Genomic DNA, 26,407 nt, shown 5'->3' with positions numbered 1-26,407 from the left:
CTCGCAAATATTTCCATTCGACAAAAATACGCACGTTTTATATCCATCGTGTCGTAAATAGGGTAATCAACGAACACCCGAAAACATACATCTTTTTTGTTATGAAAATCATTTATTTTCTTCCTTAGTGTCTTCCTAAGCGGCACCATGTTGTATTGCTACCAACTGTGTGCGTGCGGGTGCACATTAAAAGTGAACGATTTAGAACGCAGAAAGAAAACAGTGAATCATCCCACTCCTGGCAGTGCACAACCAAATCGGTTTATTGGTTTTGTTCGCCTAACGAAGAAACGCATATTTACATAACAAAGTAAAGCATATACTTGTTTCTCCATGTAGGCTAGAAATTTTTGAATGGTGTCTTCATTGTCTACTTTTTTACAGCGAGGGCTACAACAGTTTAGGACCGAATACCAAAGATGTTCTGACGTGCCCGCCACCCAGTAGCTTTATTGCTTGAAGAACCACATGGAGGTAGCGCGTAGCAGGAATTTAAATGTCTAAGAAGAACAGTTTTTTTTTCGCAGTTAGGTATACCTCTTTCGGTGTTTCTATCTTGGTTCCATGCCTTTCTAACTAATCCATTCCAAGCCTTCTCTGAATACTTCGTTTTAATTTACAGTGCATGCACTCCGTTGGAGGGCTCAAGTCATTTGCGGTTTTGACTTCTATTCGCCTCTTTCGCTCTGATTCCTGTGAATGCATTACAGCTCACCCCGAAATCGGCATCCCATTGGAGTGTCCGTTAAACCCCCTGGCGCTTTGAGCGGCATTTACGCTATATATGTCAACCGCTTTTAGGTCCTCACACGGCAAATGCTCCGCGCTTTTTTCTCTTCTATAGGTATACTCGCACGTGGACCGCCGAATTTCTCCCGTTCTTTTCATATTGCGAGTGCGGAATATTTCCTTACTACCGTATTTCTACGGCCAAAACGTATATCGGCGTCATTCTAGTTCCCCTGAAAATACTTCTGCAAATTTGATTTTCCTATGTTATCAAAAGGATAAAAATATTGGGCCACGAGTTCGGCAGGACTACTTTTGTTCCTTGGCTCCTTTCTTTTTAAAAGCTCTCTTACTGAAAATTTGAATTTCTCTTCAGGTGAATGGATTTGGTCAACCCGTATATGCGTGCAGCAGCTGCGCTTCTGCATCCCGAACAAACTTAGAGAAATGGAAGTCAAGGAGGAGCGAACGAAAAGGAGACTCGGAGAAGCTAAAATTTGTTTTTGTGTACGAAATAAAAATGATGGGTTAGAACGGCGGGAAGGAACGGGATCTGGAATAGCTCTCGAGTGTGGCAAAGGAAGAGAGCCGTGCGAAGTGTCGCCTTCCCGATCGGCACAATTTCATTTCAACTGCGGCACGCGAGGCCTTGAGTTCCGGCAACTGCAGAATGGCGTTGAGGCACTTGCGCGACGGCGTTTCTAGACGTTTTGGGTACCGTCATGAAACACGTTGCTTCACTCTCTTTTCCAAGTCACCCGGCTTCAGCTCTCCTCAAACGTCCATCCATAGAAAAATGCTCAGGTCCTCCTTTACAACACGGGTGTTCTTTTTCATGCCCGTCTTCGTAGGGCGTAGCCAAAGGGAGGAATGGGGTATTTGTATTGTATCCCACACGGCACAAAAAGATTTGACTCGGAAGACGAGATCAGGGGAAAAAGTATTTGTAATATCCTGGATAAGATATTTCTAAAATGACAGCTTGGGCGAGTTGGTACATTTTGAAAGAATAGACAGCACAAAATAAGAAAAAGTGGGGGTAAAACAGACGCAGCCTTGTGGCTGTGGAAATTATCCGCGTTATGTTGTGTTGTCTGGCGCGGTTTATTCTTCAAATATGATTACGGTGCTAGCCTGTCGTCAGCACGAACACCGGCAAATTATGTCAAAATTTGATATATTCTGCCTCTTGGAACCCTCCCTCCTCGCCATCGAGAAGACGACGAGAACAATGACGATAATCCCTTTTCGGCTACAACTTCCCTAACACGGCTTAGCCTTCCTACTTGGCTGCTTTGTTGCCTTACTTCAAGACTCATTATCCACATAGCGTCCCTTCGAAGCTGAAAACTGGCACCGAAGGTGCACATTCATACGGGGGGCCGTTCAGTTAATCAACCGCTCTCACACGGCGGCTGTCGCTTCTGAACCACCGCTCCCGTATATGCAAGGTGGTAATTAAGGCAGCGGGCATTGCGGGAGCGACTCAGCGTCAGAGGTGCGCAGTGACTTACGCTCGGCCATTTCAGTGTGAATATTACGCGTGGATTGTCATGCCAGTTCTTAGCCAGTACTACACCGGAGGAGGCGCATTCTGCGGCGACTAAATAACGCCAACGCGCGCCCCGCCCTAGGCCTTCCCGCTAGTCCCTGGCTGAGTGGCCGTGCGTTTAGCTCGCAAGAAGAGCGCCGTGCATTACACCGGCAAAGTTGTTGAAGGCATGATGACGCACTCTGGTAATTAGGACCGCCCTGCGGAGAACCATTTTACTACAGTAGAGATGCGACTAGTCACCCCCCCCCCACATTCTATGAATTCTATGAAAATCCGTCACCACTACGCCCGTGTCCTGCAGCAACTCATTTAAAAGGCTTCGTACAGGCCTCTGTAAAGTTGGTACCGGTATGAAGTCAACGGCTGGGTTCATCGTGAGACATCGCTTGCATGCCGAATGAACTTGAAAATATCTAAGCCAGAGGCACTTTTATGGGGAGGTTATGAAAGTAAAAATTGGGGGCAGATCATTACCTTCTGCTCTTTAAAAAAACTGTCGTGGCTTTGGATGTTATGGTGCGTTGAAACTACACCAGTTCTTCACCTTAAACTTAGAACGAAGAGAAAGCCAAACAGCATGTGTTATTACCTTTATGTTTTTGTTTTATAATTACTTGCTCAAGTTTGCTAAATGGTTTAAGTAAGCCTATTTATCAACTGTAAAACAAATCAGTAGGAACAAAGGGGCAACTACGTGAGCGAGAGGAGCTTTATGTGTCCACCTTAGCAAGTGGGTATGGAATCGCACTGTTCAGTCATTTACCAAGTTATTTTTAAAACTACGAGTTTTATCTGCATCAAAATATACAGTAGGAGTAGCCGGCATATGCTTTCGCGCCGTTCCAGGCCCGACATTGTGTGACGCATGGTAGGTCTTAGCTTTCCGAACCAATGTTATTCATAACATTACATTCACAAATCGCATGGTCTGTAAATTCAAATACCAATATTACAACAAACAAAGAGAAAAATTCCACAGGTTGTGCCACTTCTTCAGCCCGTCAAGTTCCACTCTGCTAACGCAACTGTATGTTCACAGCATCTGTAGACGTACTTGATGTAAAATGAATTCAACAAGTACTTTCGTATAGACCTGTCCTTGTTGGTGTATCGGTCCGAGGCACATCGGATGTGAAAAGACCCCACTAAAGCTCAAAAATGCTCTTGGTGTGCTTAAGGTTTGTTCTGCGTGGTTTAATTATTTATTTGACGCTGAAAATTGTTTTTACATTTTTAAAGCCGAATTTTTTGTCCTCAAGTAATATCATGCAGCAATTTTGTTAACCATTGTGCGGAAGTCTAGGGCGAGTTTAGCGCTAGAGTTTCAGAGCATGCAAAACCTTAACAAAAACCGTCTGTTTCGACGCTATGCAGGAGGAACAAATATGATAATACGCTACACTTCGGTTGAGTAAACCTTGCCCAATTTTGTCTTTTTCTTTTCTAGTAGCTTCAGACATTAGCTTCAAACATCGCGCATGTTTCATGTCATTGTGGCGAAATTTCACACCTTTCTGACAGCGATAAATTTGATTGAAATTTAACAGTGACTGGCCGCGCAGTCGGTCATTACGGTGCTTGAAGCTTTCCAGAAAGCGCGGCTAAAATTTTTCTCCTTTTCAGATTTTAAGCATCCTTATCACACTAATATCGGTTTCAATGGCCTGAATAGCTTTGTTTATAAACAAAAACGGTCACTAACTACTTGCGCAGGCGTCCCAGTTCATGCATGCGAACATTTTTAACACGAAAGAAAACCCTGAGAATATTAGACCGAGATTTCGGGTGCATTACTGATGCTGGCACTGTATTTAACATGTAATAAACATGGAATTGGTCGGTAACAACTCGAGACGAGGACACTACAAGATATGCGGCGGGAATTATGTTTGACAGGGGAAAAGTACCGAAGATTATATTTTCTTACAGCAGTGATGATTCTGATGAAAGATTGGACTGCCCTGCATTCTACAATTTCGGCTTTTAGCCGATTCCACTCGCGTGCGCTAGGTGCAAAGAATTTATTTTTAGAGCTGTCAGTTCTAAACGAACACTCCCCTAGTTTCCTAAATTAAGTATTTCGAGTGAGTGGACCGGCTAATAAATGTTTCACTAGAACCGTCCCTACTAGTGCCTAGCTCGGCGTGATAGAGGAAATACATATATTTCTCTCTTTTGTAATATCTTCTTGGTTGCAGTGTGGTTAACCATGTTGTTTCCGAAAAAATACTAGGTGGTATACGCCAGCTGTAGCTATTATATACGAATCGAATAGCTTTCCTCTGAACATTTTATAATTCAGGGATGTTCAACTGAGTATGAGGGTGGCAAGCTATAGATGCCTACTCAAGTATGGGTCTAACGCAGGTTTTGTAGGATAGCAATTTTATTCCCTGCGTGGATCTGTGTAACGTTCTCCTCAAGCACCCAAGGCTGCATAAAGACTGCATAAAAGAGGGCACGATAACGAGACCCACGTAATAAGGACAAACTAAGAAGAAATGTGGCGAAAGCTCTCAACTGGGAATTGTCGGGGGAGAGAGAGATAGAGAGAGAGAGAGACAGAGACAGAGAGAGAGAGAGAGAGAGAGAGAGAGAGAGAGAGAGAGAGAGAGAGAGAGAGAGAGAAAATCAGATTACGAGAGGAGGAAGGGGTGTATAGCTCGAGCGCGAAAAAGCGAGGAGGAGACAGAAAACGGGGAGAAAAAAAAAGAGCGGGAAGGCAGTATCTTGTCAGAGGTAGCAAAGGCAAGAGGTGAGAGGGACAGAGAGCAGGAGGCTAATAGGAGGAGTGCTGCAAAAACAAAGGGGAACAGGCGTACGTGGCAGAAGTCGCGAAACTCTACCTTCTTTCAAGGTCATTATTTGCGGCGAAGCAAACAGATCCGCAATCAATATTGGCTTTCGGTTCCATTCGGTTCGGTTCCACGCCCTTTCCGCACACAGACGAAACAAAAAAAAAAAATGCGCACCTACAAAAGGCTAACAGCTTCACTGCTAAAAGCTCTTTTCGAAATCGGACACCGAAAAGCCCGCCAGAATTTTCGAAGCTACGCTTTGCATAAAATGAAGGATTCCATTGGGCGCTGTCCGACTGAACTCAAAAAGCATTGTTAATCTTTTAAAATAGTTAATGTGGTGGGTGAATTTCAGATGTAACCATCGATTTCGTTGAAATCTGGGAGGTTGAAAAAAACTCATTCATTTCAAAGAACTGCTGTAGCGAAAAACCAATGCGCGAAGTGATCAAAATGGAATGGAGGATTGAAACTGATTCCGGCAAGGATAGCGCCATTCTAGTTCTGTGGCTACTTCCGTATACACCATTTTAGTAAAATTTCTAAGGTTTCTTTAACGTTACAACCTCAAAAAATACAAGCATAAACACCAATTCTTTACAACAGCTCCGCTCATGTTGTCCGCTCTTGTTTGTTTAAAATGCTAGATCCGAAGTAGAACACCCTTAGTCGGGGATATCATATTTGGCTGGAAATTCTCGAAGGCGTTAGGCGATGGAATATCAGCTAAGACCAAGTTTCCCAGCCTTGAAAAACTGTCCCCAAGAACGGCCAAACTTAACTCTACAGGGCAAAAATGGAACACCGCCAGCAAGAACATCCCCGCTGTTAACCCGCCCTCATAAAAGAAGATTCTTTAATCTATTAAAAAAATGAGCAAATAGTAACATCAATAAAAACCTTCGGATCTTTATTTTAACCTTAATAGTGGGCAAAGCGTGCGTAACAAAAAAAGTGCTCCCAATATAAATAAACATCTGCAATTTTAGGTCTCGTTTATGGCCGCCATTGCGAAGAGGGAGCTAATTCAATTAGATTTATCCGCGAACACCGAAAGGCATGCACGTATAGACTGGTGGGTCATAGGTTTCAGGGATAGGTTTCAGGCCATATCATTGTGGAACGATCTTACCGACTGCATCGCCTCTATGACCGATCCAGATTCATTTCGCGAACATGTGTGTAACCATTTTTCATCGCACTAATATCGCTTCAACTTCACTGATGTTTGTAGCTGCAGCTGTGCCACTTGCCTAGTTTTACACTTCTCTTTGGTTCTCTTTAGTCTTTGCTGTACTCACCGTTGTCTTGCGATTTATGTTGGTAAAGGCCTTCGTACGGCTGGCAGTATGTGTGTTTGGAAAATGCGTGCGTATGTTGTACACCTGAGCCTTACTTTTTCTTTTTCTTTTTTACTGTGCTTATCTCTGACGTATCTAAGTTATTGTTCTTCCAGTTTTTGTCGCTCAGTCGCACTGCCATTGCTGCTCACTTGAATTCTATACCTTGGCCTTCCGAGTGTTTTTACTGTGTTTCTTGTACCCTGAATTTCTTGTTATCCAAGCTTTCTGCATATCGGCAAACCTTCGCGTTATTACATTTGTTTGAGTGTCAGTGACTAGACATGCTTTGTCACGATGTTGTGTTACTTTCTGTGTATTCCATGTTATTGATGACCGCCCTATATTACTCTTTGAAGTTTGTACCCCCCTTACTCAATGCTCTCATTGAGCTTGTAAGGTATCATAAATAAATAAATAAATAACTAAATGTATTTTTTTTCGGTTTTGTTCAGATGATTGCTTAATGTAGCGCTTTACGAGTATTCGCCTTTATTATTTTTTGAAACTGGGGCTTCAACGACGGCACCTACTATCATCTGGGAATTTTCTTTGCTCCAGATGTTTCATACCTCTGTAGAGCTGATTAAGCTAATATTCCGCAGTAAGCTAACACTGTCATCGAGAAACACGTAAATTAATCAGCGTGATAAATTGAATTACGGTTCACAGAAAAATAAAATCCAGCAACAGTAAAAAACTCAAAATGCTGCGCTGTGTAATTTTAGCTTCGCAGTAGCATAAGATTGATGGGCATGTGTATATCCGGGGAACTAAAAGAAAAAAAACAAGAAAACAAGACGTTTGAGACCGACCAGAACTACATATACTCACTTAAGGCGGGCTGGTTTTCTAGCCCCTGGCCCTCAATCTTGATAAGTAAATCGTTATAGTGGCCACCACATCATTACATTTTTATTATTTTTAAAGGCGATAGTCTTTCTTTGACTATATCTACGCGCGAAAGCTCCGTCCGTCCGTCCGTCCGTCCGTCCGTCCGTCCGTCCGTCCGTCCGTCCGTCCGTCCGTCCGTCCGTCTGTCTGTCTGTCTGTCTGTCTGTCTGTCTGTCTGTCTGTCTGTCTGTCTGTCTGTCTGTCTGTCTGTCTGTCCGTCCGTCCGTCCGTCCGTCCGTCCGTCCGTCCGTCCGTCCGTCACTCGAATCCGCAGACATTTTACGGGTGTGTGCAGTCACTAGGCGATTACTGACTGATGTAGAGAAGGAGAATACAGGCGGGAGAAGGAAAGGGGAGACAAAACATGATTGCAGCGGGAAGGCGTCGGTGAGGGGAAGTTGAGAAGACAGTTTTGAAGAAGAGGAGGAGTACGATTGGAGAGGGCCTATTGAGATGGAGGCGCCGGGAGGCAAGAAGAATTGCAGAGCATGATGCGATTAGAGGACGGGGGGGGGGGGGGGGGGGGGGACAAGCGTGTTGAAAACAGAGGAGCAGGCGACCTAGGAAGAGGGCCACTTTACTGCGTCATCGGCAAGAAACGTTCGAAAACGCCAATGATAACAGCACCCGCCCCATGCTGCCACGAATTCGATCCGTTCCTACTAGCTTCGTTGTCGTCTTCTTTTCCTAGTCGCTATTAATTTGCAACAAAGGGAAGATGAACGCAGCAATAAAGGAAAAGAGATAAGGCAGGGTTGGATGGAAAGGTAAGATACGAGTGAAGGAAGAGGTAGGAAGGCGATTTCATTGCTTCGCCCCATAGTTATACATTACGTAATGTAAATATGTCACAGCTTTGTTGTTAACTGTGTCTTCAGAAGGCCTGAAAATAATGGTTAAGGAGCTGCCTTCGGAAAACTCAGTTTCAGGATTGCTTAAAACCGTGAAGAAATCAAAACCAGATGCAGGCGAACAGAAAACAACACCAAAAAAAAAAAAAAAAAAAAACCCGGTATGTCGACATTTCAGCTGACGTTAGAGAGATCTCTAAAACGTTTAAATTTTTCTGGAGCCCTTTACTGCAATGCACCTCAAAACTCAGGTACAGCCTCAACGCCTTAGGCACAAAAATTTGAATTTTTTGAAATCGGAAGTAATCTTGCTAAGCAGCCAAGCCGTGAAGAAGCCATATGGCCTTGGCAATAAAATACTGCAATAAGAGGTTAAGACATGGTGATTCTGTCAAGAAAGAAATCAGGGTACTTCCAGAATCAGTCACATGTAATGAACAGTAGCTCACCTTTGTTACTAAAAATGTAATGTGCGACCGAAGCGCACTCCGGATGTTAATTTATGAGACAGGAACCTGAATGTTTATTAGACACACACATACACACACAAAACTTTGGTCACCACAAAGAGCTACGGAAGAGATGACGACAGAAGTAACGAATGGAGATGTAAAACCAGCGTCATAGAATAGCGGGAAACTATTATAGAATACACCTTAGCTTATTACATGCGCCTTATTATAGAATACACCTAGAATACAATAGAATAGAATACACCTTATTATAGAATACACCTCTCAATTTCATAGCGTTTAAGAAAAGTGGAAAAGCTTACCTGGAGCTTAAGTATCGTGTTACCGGTACAACGAAAATTGTGTGCACCCGACGCCAACAGCACCGATGCGAAACCAAAGGCACCATTGCTAGCCGTAAAAAGATCCTAAGTGAGGCCGAGCCGGTTCCGTAGACAGGAAGGTACCAAACGTGCCGCAATGGGAAACAGCCGTGAATTTCCATTAAGGAAGAGGAAAGAAATGCCAAGAAAGAACAAGAAAGAAAGGCACACATCCGGTTGGTGAACAACGAGGTGTGCCAAGGGTAGGGCAGGAGAAAAGGTGAAGAGAAAGATATCCGGGTGGTAGGACGGTCCACCGGAAATGAGCTGGAAGCGGACATCACACGGCTTCCGGGAATCTCGGGAGTAGCAACACGACGCTTGCATCAGCACTGTGCACCATCCCCGTTTGCCTAAAAAGCAAAGGCAGGAATGGGCTACCCGAAAGAAACCGGGTAAAAGCACACCCGCGAGCCAACCCACCTGGACGGCATACATCGAAGCAGATGTGTGGTAGAGGCAAGTGAATCGGAAGGCCCTGAGTGCACTAAATTGAATGAGATTGTGGTAATTTAGAGCACAACTATCATTTCAAGAGTGGTTACGAAGGTAAACGCTCAGAGCCATCCCACCGCTGCAGCCAACTTGTGCGCGAGCTAAACGCATTGCACACACTAGGGCTACGAGACGGGCACCACATCTCGCTTCAATGGCTACCAGGTCATTCCGGCATCCAGGGGAACGTCATCTCTGACGCAGCAGCGAAAGAGGCGCACAATCTTCTTGTGTCTATTGGAATCCCGTATTCCAGACAAGACGGAAGTGCGGCCGTGAATGCGCTGGGATGGAAACTGCAGTTATCAGCTTGGCAGGACCCTCTTAAGATACCCTTGCCTCTGCACGCCATTGACCCTCAGTGTAATTTCCAGTTTCCGCGAGGTCTGCAAAAGAAAACTGAAGGTGTCCTTCACCGACTACGCCTGAACGTTGCCTTCACTGGTAGTTTTCTTTTGAAGATAGGCTGGGCGGACTCGCCATTGTACTCTGTGTGTTCTGTGAGAGACGACATACAGCATGTCTTGTGTTACTGCCCAAAGTATACAATTCAACGCGAAACAGCTAAAAGAACTCTGGTGCGACTGCTACGAGGACACTCTTTAGAGCTGCGTCACTTTCTTGGTCCGTGGCAAAATCACGCTGACGCGGCGCGAGGGACAAAGGCTCTCTTAACTTTTCTGTCTGACACGGGACTAACCGATGTTCTTTAAACTTGGGATGCTCAGATTTTTTTTTTCTCCTAGTGCTGTAAATTTTTTCTACGTTCTGAACTGATTTTATTTTCTTCTCCCTCTTATTCATTGTTGGTGCGCACTTCTTCCCCTCTTTTTTTTCACCTCACTATGTTCACCCCCATCTGAAGTAGCAAGCCCCGCCGTTTGTGGGGCTAACCTCTTCAGTTTTCATTAAAGTTTTCTCTCTCTATAATTGCTGTTCGTAATTGTTACTGAACTGAGCCAGTTTTTTGCAAAATTATCTTGCATGCGAATAGAACTCCACGGTTGTGAGTGCCTCGTCCATAGAAAAATCAAATTTTTCTTAAGTTCTCTCCCAGTCTTCAAGTAATAATAAACCTTTCTGAGCCATCAACCAACCAACCAACCAAACAAACAAACCAAAGAAATGTTTGTCTGGGGCTTTACTGGAATACGATTTTTTTGGTATTAGTACACAAATAACTGTTAAAGTGATGTATGGGTGGAGTTTACTGCCTCAAGCGACGTCAGCATCAAGCATAGCTGCAGCTTGTACGTCACCCGTTGCACTGTATTCTTAGAATTCGATCGAAGAGGCTACGCGTATTCCAGTCAATCTGCTTCCGCATCAGGCACAATTAAGGGCTTTAGGACAGATAAAGCCCCTAAAATATCATATTTTTTTTAATTTAAAGGGCGAATATTTTTAGACAAGCGCCTTGCTCAATCGTATGCTTCGTCATCGTCAGCGCGAAGCTGCTGGTGACGTGCGCCGATAGTTTGGGGCTAGGAAGGTTTACTCAGTGGAGTCAGCTGGTCACTCATTTTTACGAAGCGACAGCGCAGCTGGAACACGGACACGAAGGAAGAGATATAGACGTACACGTGCACTGGGTGTGTCGACATCTCTTCCTTTGTCTCCGTGTTCCAGCTGCGCTGTCGTTTCCTAATTATGGTCAACCAACAAGCCCAAATAGTCACTTTAGGTCACTTATTGTACGGAGTTTGGATCACTTTCTTGGTTCGAACTTCATCAGGAGTATCAGGATAGCATCAGTATCGGTGTATCCCCGCTCTCTCTCCGTGACACGTCCGGGCTAGGATGAGACACAGGCGAGAATCAGAACGTCTTATCTCGCACTTAGCCGGCTCGCAGAGAATAGCAGAAGTCGCGGTTCGGTCAAAGAGAACGTGTCAGCCAGGCTGCCGATGCGCGCATGTGTGGAATTTTTTCCAGCTGTGAGCACACGTTTTGTTTTCATCAATGGGAACGGGCAACGCCTCTTGTGTTTACCCCAACACACCACATTTGGACTTCTTTTGAAAGTAGGCTTCTTTCTAAGCACGCGTGCTGAAAACGAAACCAGACTTACAGGAAAGGAAATCTTGGGCTACCAATTCGGACGGGTGTCTCGGCAGCGTGCAGCCACTGCTCATCTTGCAAGTCAACGTAGGAGCCCGTGCTAGGAGAGCGCTTGTTCCCCCTCAGTGGTCATCTGAGGAGAAGAGAATAAGAAGTCGTTGGCGGTGATTTTAATAGCAAAACATTGGTGACTATCTTGTGATCAGGACTGTCCAGCAAAGCTATGTGGTATCATAAAATAGTTTATTGGGGAGTCTTCTGAATTGAATACAAGTTTTCAGCGTTTTCTAGACCCTTTCAAATCGCAGCATGTACTATTTCTACACACACTGGTGCTCCTTCGCACCGCCCAGCCCTACGCCATGTGTAAATAATGACGTCAGCAAACGTAGACGTGACCTCGTGACAAAGCGACAACTTTAGATGTTACGATGAATCACCTTCCTGCTATAAAGTCGGCGTCGGTTAAGGCCGCATGTCTGGCATTGAAGATTTGGGTCAGCTATTACATCCAAAATAAGCCAGTGACCCTGCATAGTCCTCCCGGTGTCCATGGCTGGCCTGTTCCCGTACGCTGCTCTACGGGCTCTGAACTTATGAGCTCCTTAACCCTAATGAATAGGTTGGCTGAAGAACATCAATTTGTGGTTTTCAATAGCAAGTTCTCCTGTGGGGTGGGAACTGTATTCGTTTTTCCCAAGGGCCCAGGTTAATATAAACTCTACTGTGTTTATTACTCCATGCCCTCACTTCCCATTTTCTGTTATGTAATTCTTCTACCTTCACTAGATATATTCTAAAAATAAAACGTTTGAAAACAAACTAGCTATTTCTACGCAGTAGTCGCAATATAACGACATGTGAAGTCATATCACGAACTTACGATAAACTGAACGTCACTTAGTCATTTTTGTGTGTGGATCCTAATGCTTACATTTAAACATCACTTCGCCGATATGCACAGTGGCTCAGGAACCTGCACATAAATTACCTGATATTTAAAAATGTGCCACTTGCTTTGTCTGTAATAACCCTTAAGATAGACTTTATAGTCATAGGAAAATTTAAGTACAAGAAAGAACACAAACTATCGAAGCACCTGTTTCAGAACGCAGAGAACAACATCGGCCCCATGGAAACCAGGTGTATTTAAGAACATGGTGCATCCAGGGTGAGCAGGGAGCAGTTGAGAGCATATGGGTGCTTTCGCGGGCTGCGGCGTCGTCCCCTACAGAACTTCGTAATCCAATTGGACTCGGTTAGGCTCTGGGCAAAGGAAGCCACTCATTCCACGCTTTGGCGGATGTTCGAGTCGCACTCGTACACGCCTTGGAAAGGCGCGGCGAATCGCATCGGTCCGTCCTTATTTTGGGAAGAGCGCCTTCGGATGGAAGCTCTTTAAGGTATTACCGGCTTCCGACATCTAACAAAAAGCAGAGGCGTGCTCTCCGGGTAAATCCAACTCTGTCGTAAATAATTCATGAGGCGGTGTGCTCGCGTTTCATCAACTTCCGTTTCCTTCGCATCGGTTTGCTCTCCTTTCAGCCTCTTTTATCCCACTAGAGGGCCTCTCACAGGTAAGACCGTGTCGACAATTTGCCACTCGTGGGGCGACAGGGTACAAAAAAAAGGCGCGGATTTTTTCGTGGAGTCAGGCGACGCGTTCGTTTCCAGCTACTCGAGCTTCTACTTGCCGTGTAATCTTCTCGGTACGCTTCTGGAATGATATACGCCGACTGTAATCCTCAAAAGCTAACTTTAGTAGAATACGCTGCCAACGTTAAATAGTGGGAATAGCCATAGAGTTTCATATAACATATACTAGAGGGAAATCTGGCGCCACTGTCCAGGCGACCCGCACCCCTAGCCACCGTTCCGTCATCTACCCGGCAGGCCCGGGCCACTTCTCTTTGGCATGGCTCATGAACGGGCTGGAAAGTTTTCTGAGACTTTGAAAAAGCATCTGAAAAGGAACATCTTTCATCTGAAAACGAACAGATGTACGAACAACTGGGAGCGAAAATAAATCGCGCTTGCTCTAAACTTTATATTTCGAGAAAAGAAAACTTTGCTACCCCTTTCGTCCCCCCCCCTCCCCCAGATGTCACTTATCACATTAGATATGGCCCATACGTATTCTCCTTTTGCTTTGCAAAGGGTTTTGCATTTGGTTAGTAATGTAGGACCACCGTCGAGCGACTGTGCCTACTGTTATAATGAAAGTTCTTTCCTGCGTCTTTTAAAGAGCCAAATAAAAGAAAGTGTTAGACATATTGCGTTTTTATCCAATTACTAGCGGCCTGCTTGCGTTTAAGTTCAACAAATATTAGAACTCCAACTCTACGTCGATCCTTCACACAAGGCGAGCATAGGCTTTCTCCGGGCATTCAGCTCCACCCGCCTGCCCTGTTTTTTCCTGCAAGATTTGTGCCTTAGCCTCCCTTTCGCAGTATTTGCAGTCCACGCACTCTCACATCCTTTTTTTACGACCAACATAACATGCAGATCTCATACCCCACCGTCATTCCTCGTGTATACCAAACCGTACACCAGGAATGAATGGGTAGATTGGAGCAGAGCCCTTTTTTAGGGTGCAACGATGGAAAGACCGACGAGTGAAAGAAAAAGCGAACGATGAAAAAAAGCAAATGAAGAGAGTCTCGCGAAATTGGGAGGGGAGGGTGGTTCGCCATGGCTGCGCGAGCCAGCGCTCTCCGAAAGTGTGCGGTGAGGGAGGGGAGGGGGCAGTAGTACGCCATGCCCGCACGAAGCGCACGTCGGCGCGACGATCGGCGAAAACGTGAGGGTGGCGTGCGCGTGACTATGATGTGCGTTCGCTTCCTAAGACACAGTTAGCAGTCCCTTCCTGAGACGCACTTCGCGCCGCCGACGCAGAGGATCACCATAGCTGCCGTCGAGAGGACCCACGAGTGAATACTGCCTCAGCGCACTGCAGCCATCAGGAGTGAGTGATGTACTGCGAGCGAGTGCGCTTCGTCGGCCGCTGTACCATTACGAGCTGCCAGAGAGGAGGCCAAGCACCGCCGCCTGAAAAATGAGTAAGGCAACCGGTGCATGTGCTTCGTCATCCACCGCTAATGCAAGTTTTCTGTAACCATACAAGTAGGTCCGTCTAAAATTATTTGCCTCAAAATATTTTGCACACTCAACGCAGCTAAACAGCTGCGCTCAAATATCGCATTAGGGAGTATTGTAATCGCCACCCAATTTTTTCTTCATCCCCTTTATTACGTCGAACTAACAAATCTTCTTTACACCGGGCTATCCCTCGAGATGGGATAATTCTCTCCTTGTAGGCACACATTGATCGAATCAAGAGCGAGTGCTATTTTAACATGGCTAGGACATAATGTGTAAGTTAACTAGACAGGCAGCACTAGCCTATTATCTTCAAGCCCTGGCTCTGTTGTGTATGGTTATGTCTCTTTATGTGCCTCTTCCCCGCTTTAACATCCCCTTATCTCCTTATTTTCTCTCTTGCTTCCTTTTCAGTAACTCACGATGTCACCCGCGTTGACGTCCGTAGTCGTAGTCCGCACCCCTCCCCCTACACTATATAAATAAAAAAATACTATCCGGCGCCTGGTTTCGATCCCTCGACCCTGGGGGCGGAACGCAATGTACATTGTGCTCTACCCCCTGCGCCACAAAGCCGACACAGAATGGGAGGCTACGAACGCGCCTTATATCCTTGACTCATTCAAACTACGTCAAGAAGCTGCTGATACAACGCATTCACTACCACCAACTCCCCAAACACTAAACGTTAACGCAATACACCCACCCCCTATGCGACGCATTTACTCGAGTCCCCCTCGCGGGGAGATGGGCCCAATTTTTCCCCCCAGCCCCTTTTTTAATATTTTTTGGGCTTCCGTGGGTCTTCGCGTGTAAAACCCAATTTATGATCGCAGAGATTTACACGCACCAGACAGAAATGTAAACGCCATTAACCTGCACGACTTTCACCTTAGAGAAAAACGTGAGAATAAACACATGGACCAACATTTACACCTCAAAAACAGCCACACCAAAGCGCGTCTCGAATTTCAAAGGACGTCGTTACAACTTACCGCACACTATTCACTTCTGAACGCTTACGGTTCTTTTTTTTTCGGTTCTGGCCGTCTTACTGCGAGAAAATTATTCAGGCTCATAAGGCGACTTCGGTTCCATATGCTACCGGTTTCCACCAAGTTTCAAGGATAGGCCTCGGCCCGGCGAGGTATATGCAAACTGCTACTAATACCGGACAAGGTCCTAGTTTCAACTGTTGTTCGAGTGATAGCCAATGCGCAGGCATACATCCCGTGAGACTACTAAGAGTGAATGCATGTAGTTCCGTAAATACGCAACCAGTCCCCACTGAAAGCATGGAGACAGTGGATACAGCGACTTGTTTCTTCCTGCTCGTACACAAATTATCGTTGACGGTTCAGCCTGGCGAGTGGCCACGACGCACACTTCATCATGTGGATCACGGCTTTTGCGGAGCCATGCACTCCAACACTGTCATGCAGCTTCTTGCTTCCACCGCAGTTTTCCCGAGAAATCCAGAGGGCTCGCTGCTGGGCGGTGCCCACTGGGAAAAGGAAGAGAAGTTGGGTGTCAACAACGATGACAGCTACTCTAATGCCGGGAGCCCATCCCCGCAATCGCTCAATTATCTGCCATCCTACATTGTTTGTCACGATGCTTTATTCGTATACTGCGGACGATTGCTCCGGATTTCTCCATGCTTCGCTTGTTGTGAGCTTTCAGCGATGCGATCACTCAGGACTTTTTCTTGCCTTGCGCCGACAGTTTCCCCGCCAGACCGCGCCATTTATATCCGGTGGTCTATGCAGGGATCTTCTGCAAGACGCCTTTCGTGGGCATCTCGTTTAAATTGGTGTGGTAGTGAGGCAGGGGAGTGAAGGTCTTTCAGAGCTGTCTGTTATTCGCTTTACACTGCAAAGAGATGACCAGTCGGCTTACAATAATGCAAGTCCAACTTTGCGGAAGCAATATATTTGCCCGAGATGCATAACTTTTCCTTTCTTCCACAGGAAGCAGTAGGATGAAGCAAATGTAATCAAAGAACAAAAAGTTTCACTAGCATCAGTGCAAAAATGCAACAAACACTCAAGCGGCATTAAACAAGCGTATGTAACTTGCGTGTTCATCATTTGATGAGGAACGCCGATCTTAAATAGCAAGTAAAAGCAATCTATTTCTGTCCCTTTGCGTCATGTCGCATAAAGGAAGAAAGGCTGAAAAGCAGCGAACGCCGAGGAAGATTCGTGGCATTCACCGAAAGAACGAAGAAAACATTGGTGAACGGTGGCACTACGAAGCTATTTGCTTCTACTACTATACGTGAAGTGACGAAAGAGGAGCCTGTGTTGACTATTGTTGGGAATGAAATGTGCGTGAAAGTAGGCTCGTTTAATTGCCCGTGAATAAGCTTAAGAAAAGAAACTGTAATAAAAGCGCGGATCGCGAAATAATATTGCGTATTTTTTCCTTCGATTTCGTAAACCACCGTTAAGCTCTTTCCCCACTTCTCATTTGTAAAATGCCCCCCTTTTTTTTTTACGTGCAGCTTAGGTCTAGGATTGCGGTGTCCATTCCCCTCGTTGATCTTTTGTCTCCGGTATCCCACCCGGTGATGCAGGAAATAGACCTGTGCAAGTCTCTCTCTCTCTCTCTTCTTTTCTTCTTTTTCCTTTCTCCCTCTCGTTCTCCCCCCCTCTCTCTCACTTGTTCTCTTACTTTCGTTCTTTCTTTCTTTGTTTCTTTTTGGTCAGAACTAATTCCCAATGAATAGTCCTCACCGAATTAAACGACCATGTGGATCCCATTTTACTAAAGTGCCTTTGCCTCATATTCAATTTACCTTTTCGATTTTTCTACGTTAATTATTCTCCTTTTCGACTGGACGCCCTTTACCCAGAAAGCCATTTCGTCGAGGACGTTTCTCTGAGAATTTTTTTGTTCTTTTTATCTTCTTTGATATCAGGAAAGAGCTACACCTGTTAGTGCTCCGATTAAATTACCCGGGAAATAAACGGTAAGTTAGAGTGCAAGCATTATTGATATTTTAAGTCACGGTACTAATGATTTTCTTTCTTCCCACGAAGAACGCAATCTTCCGTGAGGACAGAAAGCAGACGAGAACTTCTTTAAGAAAATAAGAGGGGGCCCAGGCAAAGGCCGGCAAGAAAGAAGACCGAAAAAAAAAAAACCGACAATAGATTGCAGGCTTTTTTTCGCCTTAAACCTCGATTTTTACTGCTTGAATTAAATATATTACTGGATGATTCTTTCCTTAAATCACCCTACCGCGCACGTATTTTTAACTGGCTTTCAGAATATTCTATTGTTCTTGTCCTATCTCATTTACAAGGTGAATGGTACCCGCACTCGTGTTATTAGTTTTGAAGGTGATGTGCAGGGCAGTGTAACAAAAGACTTTCCTATTATTAAAATCCATCCGCAGGCGCTATTCAAATCGGTCTTTAAAATTCCCTGCAGGTTAATCTATATTTGGGGTGAACTGAGTTCAACCCAACCAGGATTTATTGGATAAGTTCGATTCGCCACCCAAACATTTAGCCTGGCCGTATTAGAACCCTTGTACTTATAGTCAACGAAAACAAAAAAAAATATGAAGGGAGCTCACACTAACTCGTAAGACGTGAAGGCAGCGACGGCAACCTTCACGACCATCACGGTGGTTTAAGTCCACGATTGCAGCCTATCTGCTTCTTCACTGCCGCAACGACCTCTACTCCATCATTGTTGCTATAAGTGTGAGCTTCTTTTTTTTTTTTTTTGGAAGTGATGATCATTGGACATCACCTTTGAGGGGCGTACGCTGTGACGTGTCGTTCTCATTCCGAGTAAGTGTTGCCGCTATTACGGCGAACGCTCGATTTTTTGTACCGAATTTCAGCAAATATCCCTAAGGGGGTATACTTCGCCTGAAAAACGTGCACCGAGGACGCTGGGCAGTCGTTGCGAGGCACGCGCATGCAAGCGCTTGGCGTTGTTCGGTTTTCTTTATCTGCCGGGTGGTCGCCGCAAAGCACGCGCTCACGTACGCGTACTCGCCAGTTTCTTGGCATTTTGAACCACGGACAAGAAAAATTACGATTTGCTCAACCGCTTCGCTGTTAATAGCACGGTCACAAATTTTATCGCTCGCAACTTAGGTTATATCCCAAGAATTTTTTTTTATGCCAGAAAAAGTATGTATAAAGCAAAATAAAGGAATACATCGACTGAAACACTTCTTTACTGCTCTCTCTACCTTGGTCAGTCAGGAATAGGATTTATAGCAATAAACACAATCAAGAAAGCAGGAAGCAGAAATTGGACGTGTTCGGATGCCAAAGACCCCTTAAAAAGCATTTCTCACCCGATAGGTCGGCAGAAGAGCGCACAATTGCTGTCAGTGCCACAAACAATAGAGACCGTTCAATCTTGTATCATCAATATACACAGTAAGCGAAGGAAGTACGCCCCCAAGTATTTCAATAAACATCGGCCGCCAGCATAACAGCCGTCGTAACGGCATTTGTCGAAAAGGTGTGATAGAATTTGATTCGGAAATGATTGAGTGTCCCATGAAATTATCAGGTTTGTGTGATAGATCGGTGCGACGCGTGCCCCTAATATTGCTTTGAGTGGCACTTGGAAGATGTTATGAAAAATTTCTCGTTGAGACGCGGGGACTGCCTTCTTGCTGCATGCCTGGACGCGTAGAATAGGCAGTCCTCCGTTTTTTTTTTCGCTCTACAAATTGGTGCTTAGAGTTAGTGAGGAAGAGACAGAAATCACCGAAAAGCGTCCCAGAAAGAGAGTCGTTTATGCAGCTGCACACAGGCAACATTCAGAACATGTCTCATTTAGTGCAACATGTTGAACCCACTGATCTAGTTCTAATGGTACGTCACCTGAAACATTGGTGCTATTATGACCACGTCCTCGGAGCTTCCATAAGTTCTGAACACTATGCAACACACACTCGTTTGGTGTGTTTATGAAGTCTAGTCAACATGGTCCAAATTTTATTCATGAAATGACTTTCCTCTAGAGTGATAATTACGGCCGCACATTCCTATTCTTTAACACAAACAATTTTAATACTGCAGCACATTTAGTACCGGTGTAAGTACGAACAACTACAGATAATGGCCAACTACATTTTACGAGCAACACAACAATTCGGTGTTTACTTTCGAATCCTTGAATAAAAGCGTAAAGTTGAAGTTACAACCCCTGGCGGGTTATGATAAGCTATAAGAATTACTGGGTCAGTGATGTAGGAATATGGAAGCTAAGAGAACTCATCGATGGACGGAGAAGCGATAAATGAAATGAGAATGGACAGAGAATAAAAGACGCCGGTAGCAACCTTGTTCTTTTTCATTGACAGTTCAAGGGAAATCCTTAAGAGCAGTGCACTTTTAATTGATTGAATTGAACGTGAAGCGAGGAGATGCAACAGGACGTTTAAATATATCTCCTGATGAAGCCTACTCGCTTGAACATAAACAATCAGTGGCCTAAAATGCTTGCACTAGGAAAATTAACAAACCGTTGTAACACTGAAAACCATGAGATATTATAACCTGGGAACAAAGGCTTAAATTTAAACCACTTTGAGGTGGTGCCGAAATGTAGCTAGAACTTAAAAATGTAAGCTTGAGAGTAACTGGCATGCGATAACCCAACAAACGATAAAACTGAAAACACGATGTACAGATGCCACCGGTTGGGATCCGAACCCACGACCTCTAGAATGCGCGTCTGGTGCGATGACCACTACGCTACCGGCGGGGCTGTGCGCCCCTCTGCCTTTTCTGGTATTTATGTTAAGGTAACTGTTTCCTGCGTCCGCGGGTGTAACGCAAGAACAGTGTAATGACTTCTCTGTACAATTTTAATTGTGTGCGGCAGGTTGTCGTCGCAAAGATGTCCCTGCAAAAGCGCTGTTGTACTAATATACTGCCTGTACAAATAAAGCAATAATTATAATGCAAAGATAATAATGTGCGAATATTCAACTATTGTATATTCTGCTCTTAACGCTTGTATTTATTGGTGCGGTTTAGTTCATATGCATGTTCTTTTTACATATACGTCCCCAATTCTATCGACGAACATGGTTATTGTTTCTAACATGAGGCAAATGCCGGTCCTTTTCAGAGCTCCAACCTGGAACTTCGCTACCAGAGCTACCACCTGGAACTTCGTCCGTGGCTGGCCGGGTCCATTTGGGCCTAACTTCGCTGAGGTGTTTCCCTTTGCTTCAGGCCTCCGTTTTTCTGGGCAGAACTGTGCGTGCTGTTAGCGGGCACCCGCGAACACTGGTCAGCGTGCGCTTAAGAGGGATGCAGGGGTCGAAACCATGGCTGTGTTAAGAAGGACAGTTATACGAAACTAAGCGCCGTATAATTTTCATTTTATTATAAGGACCCTTGCGGCTGTCTCTCTGTGCCATATTATTAGCGTCATAATTTGCAAAAGAGCAGTTTCTCTCAACTTTACAAGCAAGAAACAAAAAAGACTACATGAGGAACGCAGACTTCTACGAAAGCTCTTGTCACCAAATACAGCCTAATTATTACTTATTTCTGCATTCACGTCGTTCTCCTCTCCTGATTTCCAAGAAAGACTTCAGCTGCCAGCATCTACAAAGAAAACCTTGAGTAGGCAACTTGCCGCCCTGTAGCAAACGAAGCTTTCGACACCCCCATCTTCTAGCATCCCTGGAGCACACCACCTGTGTTAAAAGGTGTTCAGAGGACGGAACGAAAGCATCCAGTCCTTGGATTTGCTTCCAGCCTTTTTTCCTTCGCAATAACACCGCAGTCGTATCCGCCATAGTGCCTTCTGGGATGCCATCTTTCAACATTAACGATCACTACGAACGCTCGGTGTGGTTGCAACCACTTTGGAAGCCTCTGGAGAGATCTCTACCCGCGCGGTTCCATTACGGCCTCAGCGGGCAGCAGCCCCGGAGATCGACGACGTGACTAATGCTACTAGCATCGCCAGCATGCTGTGACACATACCTCACGGCGTCCAGGCCGGAGACGCATCTACCGACGACACCAGATATGGCCGTTCCCCAGCAGTCGCATTGTGCGACCAGTGCACTGCATGTTTCACCCGCACTGTTCTTTTACCACAATTTGCTCTTTGGTTTCAGTACAATGCTGGTCCCGTATCTACGGAGGGTGTCACCTGTACATGCAATGAGAATGCATGAATGAGTAATGCTTTTAGCGGCTTCGTCCCTTCTCTTCGAAAAAGAAAAACACCATAAGTATGCGCACCGTTTGTCCAATTTGCTCTTTGTGGCAAAAACCATAAAATAGCGGGACAAACACAGACTTGGGAAATTATTCCGATGTGCCAGTCAACAAAGTGCAGCTACGAACTTCTTGCGCAATGCGATCTCTACGCTGCTTGAATAACGAGGAACCTGGGGATATCCCTCAGAAGCACGAAACGCGGACATGCGAGCAGTAATTAATTCTCTATTCCTGCATTGTTGGAATAAAGGAAATTGTTAATTACCTTTTTGGTGATACGTACGGGTTTTAAAGGCGCAACAAACCAATATGAGCACCTTTCGGGCGTAAAAGATGGTGAGGGATTGATCAAAACATGTTAAATCTTCTTTTGTAACTTCAGGAAAAATAGTTCTGTCCTTTGAGCCTGTACGTCATGTGCAGAATAACCACACACAACTTAAGCCTAGTGTGGTGACAAAAACTGTCGATAGTAGTATCAATAGTTTGGCGGTACTTAGCTATCGATAAAATTCTAAATTGTTGTACAATAGCCAACTTTAGTAGTCATCTTGTAAAGTTGACTAAATTGGCTTGCACTGGTGGTTATAAGCTACAGCTTTAGGCGGGACTCGCTGCGTTTCTGTGCATTTGCTTATAGAAATTGGACAGAATTGTAGCACCGACTCTCCTCCAATTTCTCCCCACACATCCCCGCGCGACGATGAAAGAGAAGTAAAATCTTAGGCTTGAACAATTGCATTGCGCAAAATATTTTAAGGAGAATGCGGAATCCCACAGGGGCAATATTAAAAGGAAACATTTTGCCTTAGATCCTTGCAGTGAGTTTCATCGGAAGACAATGAAAGTGGTCCCTAACGCGTGAAATATGATGTCTTCAAGGTAAGACGCAGCCACTGTCCCTGCCATGTTGTTAGTGTTATAATAAAGGAAGCATCGCGGTTTTGAAGATGCATAGTTTAGTAGCCTGGGGTAGATAGGTTTCATTTTATAGACAGCATTTGTTCAGTGAACCCATTACCTAACTACTGAAGAAAACCTAAAAACTGTCAAAGAAGCTTGGACAGTCTTCCGAAAAACTGACCGAGAATTAACCAGGAATTACCTTTTGCATAAGATACTACAAATATTGCCCTCGAAATGTTTTGTAGTTTCTTTGGGGTTTGATTGTTTGCAGAATATGCGTCAACAATTAGGCGGATAAGTTCCCCTTGAGCTTTGCCCAATACCCCCAGTCGGTATGTTCTACTCTGCGTGTATGTTGCACTTTGGTATAATCCTGAGTACGCACACAGAATTCAGAGTAAGGGCACGTATTTCTTGTAGTCGACGCTCTTAGTGCTGCGCTCTAACTAGTAAATTGATTGTAACAAAGTGATCACCAGTCTCTAAGGTCTCGTTCACCGGGTAGTTCTGTAACCGCCAAGCCTCACTTGACATCTTTAGTAGAATACATGATGCTTGCTGGATGAGTGTGCGATCGTGAGACCCACCTGTATAGAAAAACTGTGAGGGAAAATCTGGTCGCCACCTGCTCGTTGTCCTCCCTGCTAGCTGGCTGGGCAAAGGCGGCTTCGGCAGTCCAGCTTTGGTCATTTGCGACGTCAGGTGTGGGTGAAGGGCAGGACTCACTCACGGGGGTTGCAAAACCCCAAGGTAGTGACTCTTTGGAACTGCATGGGCCAGTTCCTGCCGAAGAGACCGACGCCTTGTGCGGAGGCGGGCCCGAACCCCTTGGGTGGCTACCAAAGTTTGCCCTTGTACTTATAATAAAACGCGGCGAAAAAGACCTCTTCCCATAAGAGGACGCCGCAGTCGCCCTCTGTCGGGACATTCCAGCTAGCTGCGGACGCGGAAGTTCCTGGTTCGGAGTATCAGGTCCCTACGCGAGGGGCTCGTGGTGGCCACGCATATCGAAAGTGTTCCGAGGGACAGCCTGTGCTGGAGGTGCGGCCTGACCTGGTGGGAAATTGGTGAAAGAGAGAGCGAGTACGGTTATTGGTGAAAGACCTCTGGGCTGAGTACCGGCTAGTAGGACGCGGCTTTTATAATTTTTGAGACAGCTTGAAGACTGCTGTACGCATGGGCGGTGATGTCCAATGGGCGAGGCGTTGGCGCAAGGAGTACATAATCAAGATCGCAAAGATCGCGATGGTCTGTTATCCTTCGATTGTCGCACATATCCCGGTACCCGAAAACCGAGAAAGGCTTCGAGGGTTAGTGGCGAGAGGTCGGTGGAAAATTCCATCCAGTAATCATTAGAACCCATCAAGCTAGGAATTTCTGAAGGTGCGGGTAGTTAGACGTGTTAGTGGAGGCAAGATTCGCCCCCCCCCCCCCTTCCCCTTGTTAGGTCTTCTCTCCTTTGACGGTCGGACCCCAGCAGGTTAGAAGCAACCAGATTTCAGGTGCCGAAAATTCAATTGGCATAGTCTAATGCTTATTCTGAGGGTAATCAGGCCAGCAAAGAAGCCAGACATCTAAAGATCAGAACAAAAAACTCGCGGTCCGAATTCACTCCCAAACTCGCATAACCGCTCCTCTTATTCAGCTCATTCCCTTTTACTACACACCCCCAGCTACTTCCCAGGGGAGATGAGGGGATACTTCCGGGCCCGCTCTTCTAGCTGTGGCGTCACCAAATAGCTACCGGCCGTTTATTTTATTTTTACGTTCGGCTATCTAAACTTATACTGCCGTAAGGCCAATTCATTTATTTTACGATTGCATTGAGCCTTTCATACTTAGTTGCACAAGCTGATGCATTTTCTTCGTATTTCGTTTCTTTCGCCTCACTATAAATTTGTATAGTAACACTATAACTTTATCCCGGCTTCGCTCGCTTGTGCATCTTGTTTTGTCTTGATTCCATTACGCTTCGATAGCCCCCCACTGGGCGGGCGCCCAACCATCTGCGCCTGAAGCTGATCGCAATAAAGTTCGTTCACTCCCTCACTCACTCACTCACTCACTCACTCACCCACCCACTCACTCACTCACTCACTCCCTCACCCACCCACTCACTCACTCACTCACTCACTCACTCACTCACTCACTCACTCACTCACTCACTCACTCACTCACTCACTCACTCACTCACTCACTCACTCAGGTATGCCTCCTTTCCTCCCGAATGCTTGGCTTCACGTTGTCAATTTTTTTTTCAAATCGTTTCAAGGCGAAGCTTTCGATGCGTCACTTACTACAAGAAAACCAACTTTGCACAATGGGTTTCACTAAACGATGATGATGATAAGCTAAGTCACATCAAGCACCTCAAGAAAAAAATTTCCAATGGTCGGAATCGAACCTGGGTCCGTCGCGTTATACAGCCGACGTCTGTCCGATAGCGCCATTCCGTTTTTTTTTTTTTATTGCCTGTCTTTGACAATTCACAACAGATTACATCTCAACATTGCAAATATGTACACATACAAGAGGTGGAGTTGCCAGCCACTACAGGGCTGACTTTGTCCATTTAAAATGCCCTCATATTGATTAGTTGCTCTATTTGCGGCAGCCAATCAGGTAGTTCCTGGTGGAACTTAATAACTTCAAAAAATCGCCCAATGCTCTCTTTTAAATACTCCCTTGCACATCGCGCATCAACATCATTGTACAACCTTGCTGTACGAGAGCGCCATATACTATGGAGACCCAGTGCCATGACTAAATCGTAAGGCACTCCATCCTCATTGTCTATTGCAAGGAAACGTATACCGTGAGGATCTAGTGGAAAATCTTTGTGTAATGTCCTCTGTAGCACATCCCAAAAATATACTCCCTCCCAACAATGCAAAAATACATGATCTATTGTCTCGGGGGATTTACAACTAAAACAATCTGTCCCCCATGGTACGAATAACCCCCTTTCTTCCATAAATGTTCGTACTAATAATGTTCCTGTGTGTAACCTAAACATAAAGGATTTGACCCCTGGTTGAATCTGCATTCTTTTAACCCTCTTAAGCACATCGCTGCCGGGCCTTCCAAAGTACATAGCCCTGTACATGGGAACAGGGAACACAACATCGACAATATCATGGTACAATTTCTTACGCGCAACCGTACTTAAATACTCTTTTGAAAATCTTGCGTTTAAAAACTTTACGCTGGCCACGACCTCCTTAAAATATCCAAAGATACCTCCCGTCATGTATTCAGTCGTAATCACAAAATCGGGGAGAACCCTGCCTAGCCTTAATTGACACACTGTACGAAGAAAAGGGTCCCTTACTTCTCTCAAAAAAAGAAATCTATTTACTAGTTGTCGCACAAATAAATGCGCTAGCCCCACTCCTCCATCTTTCACACGCCTAAAAAGGTTGTTACGACTGCACCTCTCCCAATTCGAGGCCCAAACAAAAACAGCGAACACTCTATGCAACTTTTGCACGTTTGTGCGTGAGCAGTGCAACACCTGCATCACATACCACAATTTGCATACTAAGAACAAAGTACACACAGTCGCCCTAGCAAACGTGGACAAATAAGCCCCTTTCCATTTGTCCGCTTTCGCGC

At 45.2% G+C, this 26,407-nt stretch overlaps 1 long non-coding RNA gene across 1 annotated transcript in view; it reads right to left on the bottom strand.

The window, feature by feature from the left end:
* Positions 1 to 26,407, bottom strand: part of LOC144152679 (uncharacterized) — a 678,803-nt gene that overhangs the window by 564,203 nt on the left and 88,193 nt on the right. The window contains exon 2 of the long non-coding RNA XR_013319209.1: positions 11,569 to 11,691. This is a non-coding gene — a long non-coding RNA (uncharacterized LOC144152679). The remainder of the gene's footprint in view (positions 1 to 11,568; positions 11,692 to 26,407) is intronic.

Source organism: Haemaphysalis longicornis, unplaced genomic scaffold (genome assembly GCF_048455015.1).
Source record: "Haemaphysalis longicornis isolate Haplotype H1 unplaced genomic scaffold, Haemaphysalis longicornis Haplotype H1 scaffold_9, whole genome shotgun sequence".
Classification (NCBI taxonomy): Eukaryota; Metazoa; Arthropoda; class Arachnida; order Ixodida; family Ixodidae; genus Haemaphysalis; species Haemaphysalis longicornis.
Note: the sequence above shows the minus strand (reverse complement) of the source record. Positions and strands in the feature narration are given on the sequence as shown.